Below are 8704 nucleotides of genomic sequence, written 5' to 3'. Positions count from 1 at the left end.
TTACTGTTCTTCCAGAAGATGGCTAACTCTAGTTCCATAGCATCTGATGTTCTCCTCTTAACCTATGAGGTTCCCTGTACTCACCTGCACACAACCCTTTCCACATACACACATACACATAATTAAAAGATCAAATAAATCTTTGAAAAAATTAAAACAAAGAACGAATGTTGAACTACTTTGAAAATATAATCCAGGAAAATTTGCACAATCTAGGATACTTTCCCGCTTTTCATTTTCATTTTGTTTTGTTTCAGTGCTGGGGCTTGTTCAAGCTAAGCTGGGCTTTACCACAGAACCACACTCCACACCCAGCTACTCATTTTCTTCCCTATCTTCTTTGTAGAATTCTTCTATGATGTGAAGATTTGTGTCCTTAGCATGTAGGATGCTGCCTGACACAAAATAAGCACTCAAGAAATATTTTCAAAAGGAAGGGATAAGAACAACATATGGAAAAATAAAACTTTTTCATTTTTCTGTGGGCTTTGGGGAAAAGCAGTGTTTTATATGGCCAAAACTTCCTTCAAACTGCAGAACTTGATACAGAACTTACTTTGTAGAATATATATCCAACTTCTTTTCCTTTCTTCCTTGTCTTTTCTTCTCTCTCTCTCTCTCTCTCTCTCTCTCTCTCTCTCTCTCTCTCTCTCTCTCTCTCTCTCTCTCTCTCTCTTTCTTTCGCTGTATCCAAGTACCCCCCTTCCCCTGCCACCTTCAAAGAGCTAAAATTACAAGCATTTATGACCTCACCCAGGCAATTTGCATTCTTAAACACACACACACACACACACACACACACACACACACACACACACACACCTGGATTCTAGAGGGCATGGCTGAGATCAGGAGGAGCTGGAAGGAGGGGGAGGAGTGTACTTATTCATGTATAAAATTCTATTTTTTTTAAAAAAACACCTTTATGTGTTATTGTCTGTGTGATATGTATGCACAATATGTGGGAGCGTGCACACCACAGAGCACACGCAGAGGTCAGACAACAACTTCATGAAGTGGATTCTCTTCAGGTTGTTGGGCTTCAAAGCAAGCACCTTTACCTATGGAGCCAGCTTGATGACCCCCCCGCCCCCCAGTGTACTTTCATGGGTGTACTGTGATCCAACAGAGAAACCTCCCTGTGTGTAGGATAGAGATGTGTAGGATCATAGCATCTCTGTCCTACGTGCTATGGTACTGAATCCCAGGGGCTCAGGAGACCCAGGCAGGAAGACCCTCTTAGACTCATGTGTCCGAGGTCAGCCTAGGCAGGTTAGTAAAATTCCTAAGGGGAAACCCTTCATCTTTATAAATGAGTTAGCTCTCAGAACTTAGGGGTGGACAGGAAAAACCTTCATCTTTACAAATGAGTTAGCTCTCAGAATTTAGGGGTGGACAGGGTGTTATTTTCATCACCTGGAGGATGAAATGGCTAAGTGACTCTGCAAGAGCCTAAATCAAGACGAGTGGGTCCAAGAGCTAGCTCATCACGGTCGTCGAGTCATTATGTGTAGGACCACATGGTGGCCCACACCTGTAGTGCAAGCTATCACAGGGGAGGACAATGCATGAGCGTTTTCCTGGCCAATAAAGTGAGACTTTGCTTCTTATAAAACAACAGAACAAACAAGCAAATACAAACCTCTATCTAAAACAAACAGACCCAAAACCAAAAAACCCAATCCAGAATTTGCTGTACTTTATAAAGAAATTATCTATTGGTTTCCTACATTTAAGGGGAAAGTCCATAATCTCTATTGAACCAGACAGACAAGCTAAAAATATAATAGAATAAATGATCTCCAACATCTCCACTGAAAACATACACTGTCAGTGGATATAAATGAAGATGCTTTCCTCTCCATAGACGCTGATGAGAAGAGAGGCTTCTGAGAGCAGAGAAAACCACACTGAAGAGGACTGGATAAAAAAATGCTATCTGGGTGCATCCTGTGACTGTGAGAGATAAAAGATTATATTTTCATTTGCATGGTTTGCTGGCTTTTATTTGGCAGATATAATAACACGGGCTACGCAGAGGCCCATAAAACAAAGTGAGAACAGCAGCTCATTCGGTGGCAGAATGGAACGGTTATGGCTAAAGGGCTTACATAATTCATTTCAAACCCTTATGCCTGTATTTATTGTTGTTTAAATGAAAATTAAACTCTCACAGCCATAAGGAGGGATCCGGTCAGAAGTGTGATTGAGACGCTTTCTTCTTGCGTGGCTTCTGAGATTATCCGTCTGCGGTACTTAAAGACAGCCGTGGAAGTAGAAGGAATACACTCGGAGCAAGGGTTCTACTTCCCCGTTGCCCCCTTTCTGCCTTGCTAACCAACTCTACAACTATAGCAGCATTGAAGTGAGGCATGAGAGAGGTACACCTCGCTGTTGTCGAATTTCTAGTTATTGGAGCAACCAGAAGTTGTGGCTAAGAGGCAATGTTTAACATCCACACGGAGTTTCGCATAGGATAATACTTTGGGAAATGGAGAAGTAATTAATGTGAAAGAAAGGATAAAGCAAAAGATACCGGCCCAAACATTTCAAAAAGTGGAGTGTCTCTTTTATTAAAAGCATCTCCATTACATCATATCTCCAAAATACTTTTAAATCCATGACTTTGAATCACTGTATTTTCATAAAAGACTAAATATTTTGGCTTTGACTATGAGTGCTTAAGCCCATGAATTTGCTGTTAAGGAAGAATTGGGAGCTTTGAAGAAACAAATGTGTAACATTAAATGTTAAATGAAAATCTAGCCTTTCCCATTCCTCAGCTGTAGGCACTGAACCCAGGACCTCACACACACCACACAGGAGCCAGATCTGGATAAGACTGGAAGCTATCAATAATTTCAACACCAATTTAATGGAAATTCAACTGCAAGCTTTACAACGAGCATCTAAAATATAGTTTTACTTTCTTCATATCTCACGGAGGTAATCTATACTACTACCATACAAGGATGTAATTTACAATGCCATTTAAAAACTGCATGCCAGTCAGTGTGCTAAAATGTTTATCTTTCTTTTTGAGAAAAGGTCTCACTATGTACCCTCCCCTGCCTGACACTTGCTCTGTAGACCAGGCTGGCCTTGAACTCACAGAGATCCAACTGCCTCTGCCTCCCAAGCACTGGGGTTAAAGTTATACGCCATCACATCCAGCTGAACTCATTTTTTAAAAAGTTTTTTAAAAATTATTATTATTAATTATTTATATGAGTACACTGTCACCTTCTTCAGACACACCAGAAGAGGGCATCAGATCTCATTACAGATGGTTGTGAGACACCACGTGGTTACTGGGAATTGAACTCGGCAGTCAGTGCTCTTAACCACTGAACCATCTCACCAGCCCCAGATGAACTCTTAATTATTTTTAATGACAGTATTCTTTATCTATGTAAGTTGAGTTAAACCCATAATAGTTTATTAACTTATGAAGCTCAATGAAATAATACAGCCTAAGTTTTACTTAACATGAGCCAGTGCACAATGGCTGTTGTGAAGCTGGGCTGTCTTTCTTGATTTGAGAGCAGCTGCGTTATTTTTAGGTAAATCAGTATAGATGTGAAAGTCATTAGCTTGAACTTTCCAAATCTGAAGATTTAATGCCATGTAGGTTGTTACTATCTACATACATAAACCAATTTAGAAGGAAATATAAATACAAAAGAGAAAGTTATTTAAGCCACTATTAACATAAGTAAATAATTCATTTTCTAAATAATGAGATAATTGACAGATTTTGTCTTCCTTTGGTAGTAAGCCCAAGCAGTGTGTGTGTGTGTGTGTGTGTGTGTGTGTGTGTGTGTAGCTTTAATTGTATATTCCTCTAATGGGACTCAACAAGAGGGGAAAAAACTACAAGAAATATAAAAGCAAGTAGATTATTTTGCCTTTGCATCTGAGACTAAAATGTTACTGTCATACATATAGTGTAGCCCTATACATATAACTCTTCCTAGGAATATGTGTCTTTGGTAATTCAATTCCTTTTTTTTTTTTTCCAAATTCATTTTTCAATCAGCTGACTTTGATAGGCTCCCAGTGGTTGCAAGAAATCTGAGAAGTAGACAGAAAAGGTAATCTAACTTTGATAAGAGGAGAATTTCAGAAAGAAAAAGTCAAAAGGAGGCAAAGCAGATGGAGAGAACCAAATAAGATTAGGCAACTTATAGAAACAGTGGTTTTACCAGTTTTCAGTCCTTTCATCTTTCACCAATATACGTACATACATTCAGGTATCCACACACCCACACACATATGCACAAATATCCACATATCCACATACATACATACATACATACATACATACATACATGCATACTTACAGGTATCCACATACATATACACAAATATCCACATACCCACATACATACATACATACATACATACAGGTATACACATACATACATACATACAGGTATACACACACACACACACACACACACATGCATGTATGCATATCTGTTTTAGGGGATAAAACCCAAATCACATGCGAAGCAAGTGATTTACCTAAAACTAAGTTATAGTTACAGTCCCCACATTTTTTTTTTCATGAAAAATACTATGTTTTGTCTTTTATTTTTAGAAAATCTCCATTCACTGAACTAAAAACAAGGGACCCGGTATGGGCAAACCTGAGCATTCAAGACGTAACATCTTGATCATCAGCTTAAGGGCACCGCACTAGAATTTGGGGCCACCACCGCTTTATGAGGTCTACAAACTTCCAAAACAGGAGGCTCTTCTGAAACAAGAGGATCTGGTGAGAAAACAGAGGGTTTTATTTTCTTTGAACGGCGCTGGAGCCTGAAGAAGCACCCCATTCTGCAGGGCCTCTCAGCAATGGGGGTAATGTCGCTTTGCTCAGAGTGAATTCCAGAGCCCATCCTCCAAAACGGTTCACATGTTTCCGACCTCCTTGCCATGTGCCTCTAAACCTCACCTCCACCCTGACTCTTTTCCTTCATGGTTTTTTTTTTTTTTTTTTTTAAATTTGAGTTCTCACTGCTAGTATTATTATTTTTAGGGCTGCAATCTCCCATAGCCCTTATTTTCACTCAAAATTACAATACAGGGGACTATGGCCAATGCTATGCAGATGGCCAAATAGATAATAAAGACTCGGTTCATGAATAATACCCACTCAGAAAGAGGACAAAAGCAACAGGAAAAAAGACCCAAATTGGACAAAATGTGCATGCTATATTTAAAAAAACCACACACGCGATCATTGTCAGAGATCATTGAGGGTGCCCTGTAGTTTTAATTATATGCCAGTGGCACCAATTTGATGTGACTGTTTGCTCCTATAGTCAATAAAAAAAGTCATAACTGCCATCAAATTTAAATTTAATTTATTTTCTACACAGCCCTTTCTGTTTTCCTTGTTTTTTTCTTTTATAACATTAACACTTTTTTTTGTTGAAAAATGTGTGAAAGATTAATTTGTAGAATGAGAGAGCCGTGGGTGCACAGCAAAGGACAGATGGAGTGGGTGGGACATGACAGTTTTTGTCTGTGGCATCATTTTGTTGTTGCTGTTGCAAGGGAAAGAGAGCCTACTGCTACCACAGTCCTTTCTTGGGGTTGGGGACACTCTGAGAAGGTATGCTTCTCTCACCTCAAGCTGGCCACTACCATCTCAGGGCACAGACCCCTACCCCCTGGATTACCAAGACAAGTCATGAGCTCTTCCATTTCCACAATGGAGATTTACATAGAATCCCACCCTACTTTTGAAAAAAAAAAAAAAAAAAGCAGAATGAGGCAGACTTGTAAGATGAATATGCTGAAATAAAGTCACGATTTATCTCCTCTGAACGCTGTTCTGTTTAATCAAGTGCGCACAGATCTGGTGAAGGCTATCATTTAAATGTAAATGTTTGGGGGGCAGAAGTCAAAATTCTACTTGTGTTGAAGGGAGTCTTTCTTTCTTTCTTTCTTTCTTTCTTTCTTTCTTTCTTTCTTTCTTTCTTTCCTTCTTTCTTTCTTTTTTTATGTCAAAACTCACAATGTATAATTTTCAATTTGATTTTTTTGCCTCGAAGCAGCCCTGATTTATACGAAAGTGTTGTGGGGGTTCACTGTTGTAAAGTTTCTTATTGAAGAAGGCAATTACCAAGGGAAAATCACTGCCATGCGGCACACACAGACACAATGAGAAAAAAGTAAGACTTGGAGGAGGAAGAGGGGAATTCAGGACAGCATGTGGGAGGGGAGATGGGAGTTCTTTTTATGCACAAAGAGATCCATTAACAAAATCTTTATCTGTTTCCTTCCCCTTGTGAACTGAACCAATGTGCAGTGCCCAGAATATGCGAACGTGATTGCAAATAAACGACTCAGTGCGGCGCGGAGGAAATGAGCGAGCGCGTACTGAAACAGACTGGTGTTTGATTCTGTGGCAAGATAAAATTTGCATGGAGGAAAATCTCCCCAACACCTTTGCCTCGAAGGTTCCCATCTGTCTTCCTGAGGCAAAGCAAGGCAAAGTGTCCCACCTACGGAAGTCAGCAGTTCCAAATGAAGCGCCCAGTACTGATTCTACACCTCCCAGGCCACTTCAGCTGATATTCAGTGCTCCTACGGAGAGGGGATTTGAGAGTCAGGTCATTGTATATCTTTATGCTATTTTTCTAACTAGACAGTAGGCTGTCCAGGGGAGGGAAGTGTCTTGAGTGTTCTGCGGTTGTGCCTGGCTGACATGATCCTTCTGCTGGATTCTGGGATGATGTGCGGCCACAGGAAAGCAGACTGTCTCTGGGTCAGACCACCTGTATCTGACATCGGGCTGGCTGCCTCACGGCACCCCAGGGACCAGTACACCCACGTAGTTTCTGTTTCTGTAAAAACAGTCATGACACTAACAGCATGTACCTTCAGTGGGAATTTAGATCCTATCTGGCAGGGATCTAGCTTGTTAAAGAGTCCAGGTTTTGGATGTCCCCACCATCAAATCGCTGAGGACAATCAAGGCCCCAGATCTTTAGTAGGAAACAGCTATTCTGTGTCATTAGGGAAAATATGGTGTTAAGAATAGATACAATTTAAAAACATACTGCAGTGTGATACAAATTATAAGTAATATTGTAGGAAGTGGGAGGGGGTGAGTCTAGTGTGTATGCTACCAACCAGTAAATTATAGTCCACAGAAAGAAAACATAAAGGTGTCTATCGTTTTAACTAATTTAAAGAGAGCTGTCTATGTTTGTTCTCCCATACTTTCTCCATGGTTCCATTTTGTAGTTGGCATCCCAGAGATGGAAAATCCAGCAAGTTTTTGTTCATATGAACGCATTCACAGACATAAATGGGCTCAGAAGAGATTATCTATCTGCAGATCAGTATAACAATCTGAACACTGCTTCAGTCATTGAGACAATTGCAGCCTGTTGTTATATGCCTGTATATGCGCGTAATTTTCTCTCTGCACGGCGGGACCACAATGCAGAGTGGACTCCTTCTTCCTTTCCTGTAGGATGCATGTAAGTGATACCACACATCGGAGGATGCCTAATTCACTGACTACAGAGGAATTCTGATGGGCTAAGAACGAGATGGATATGGTAACCATCTGCATCCCATCTTATTTCTTTTATGGTCCTGAGGATTGAATCTGGAGATCCTCATTCACACTAAACCAAGAGCTCTGCCCCTGAGCTACACCCTCATCCTGCTTATTTATTTTTAATTATAAACAAGAAAATGTCCATATGTATATGTATACAGATGCATATCTAAAATTGCACTTTGGACAAGCTGACTTTCCCGAGCAGGAGTATGTTCTCAGTGATTAACTTGAGTGATTTCTCTTTTTCTGGTCATTACTCTCCCAGAAGTTCTCTTTCTTCCTTAGTGATAAAACTCAAGTACATGATGCCTTTAAATAAACCGTTTCCCAGCTTCCTTTGCAGCTAGATATCCATATGGCGAGCTCTGGGCGTGTGAGTAGAAGCATTTTGGTCCTCATTAAAAGACAGTCCACATGCCTTTGGTATCTTTCGTTTAGTTGCTATCTAGTGTCTGAAATGTACATGTAATGGTTGGAGGAGCTTGGGCTGATATAATGGACCCCAAGGATGGGATTTACACACCTGTAATGGTTTCTATTGATTGTAACGAGGTGGGATATAGACTTTTTTAGGAGAAAGTTTCTAGGCATGCCTGTGAGGGATTTTCCAGATTAGAGAAACTGAGGCAGAAAGAGCCTCTCACCGTGGACAGCAATGTTTCACTGGCTGAGGTCCTGGACTGGGTGAAAAGAGGAAAGGAAGCTAACTCTAAGGATTTGTTGCTCTCTGCTTCTGCTACAGATGCAGTGCAAGCGGCTGTCTCAAGCTCCCATTGTCCTCCATTCTCTACAGTGACGGGCACTGCGCTCTCGCCCAGAGCCTGAATGGACCCTTCTTTCCTTACCTACCCTCAGGAACGCTGTCTATCTCACTGACCTAGAGCTCACCATTTGGCTAGACTAGCTGGGCAGCATGCCCCAAGGAGCCTTCTCTGTCGCCTCTCAGTGCTCAGTTTACAGGCACATGCTGCCATGGCCAGATGGTTGTATGGGTCCTGGAAATGGAGTGTAAGTCCTCACGATTGTACACAAGCACTGCATCACCTGAACTGTCTCCCCAAATCCCAGTCCTGTTACATACGTAGAGTTTGCTTAAAGAGTAGATCTTCAGTACTC

The sequence above is a fragment of the Mus pahari genome, chromosome 5 (genome assembly GCF_900095145.1).
Source record: "Mus pahari chromosome 5, PAHARI_EIJ_v1.1, whole genome shotgun sequence".
NCBI classification, from domain to species: domain Eukaryota; kingdom Metazoa; phylum Chordata; class Mammalia; order Rodentia; family Muridae; genus Mus; species Mus pahari.
This window is presented reverse-complemented; position numbering follows the sequence as displayed.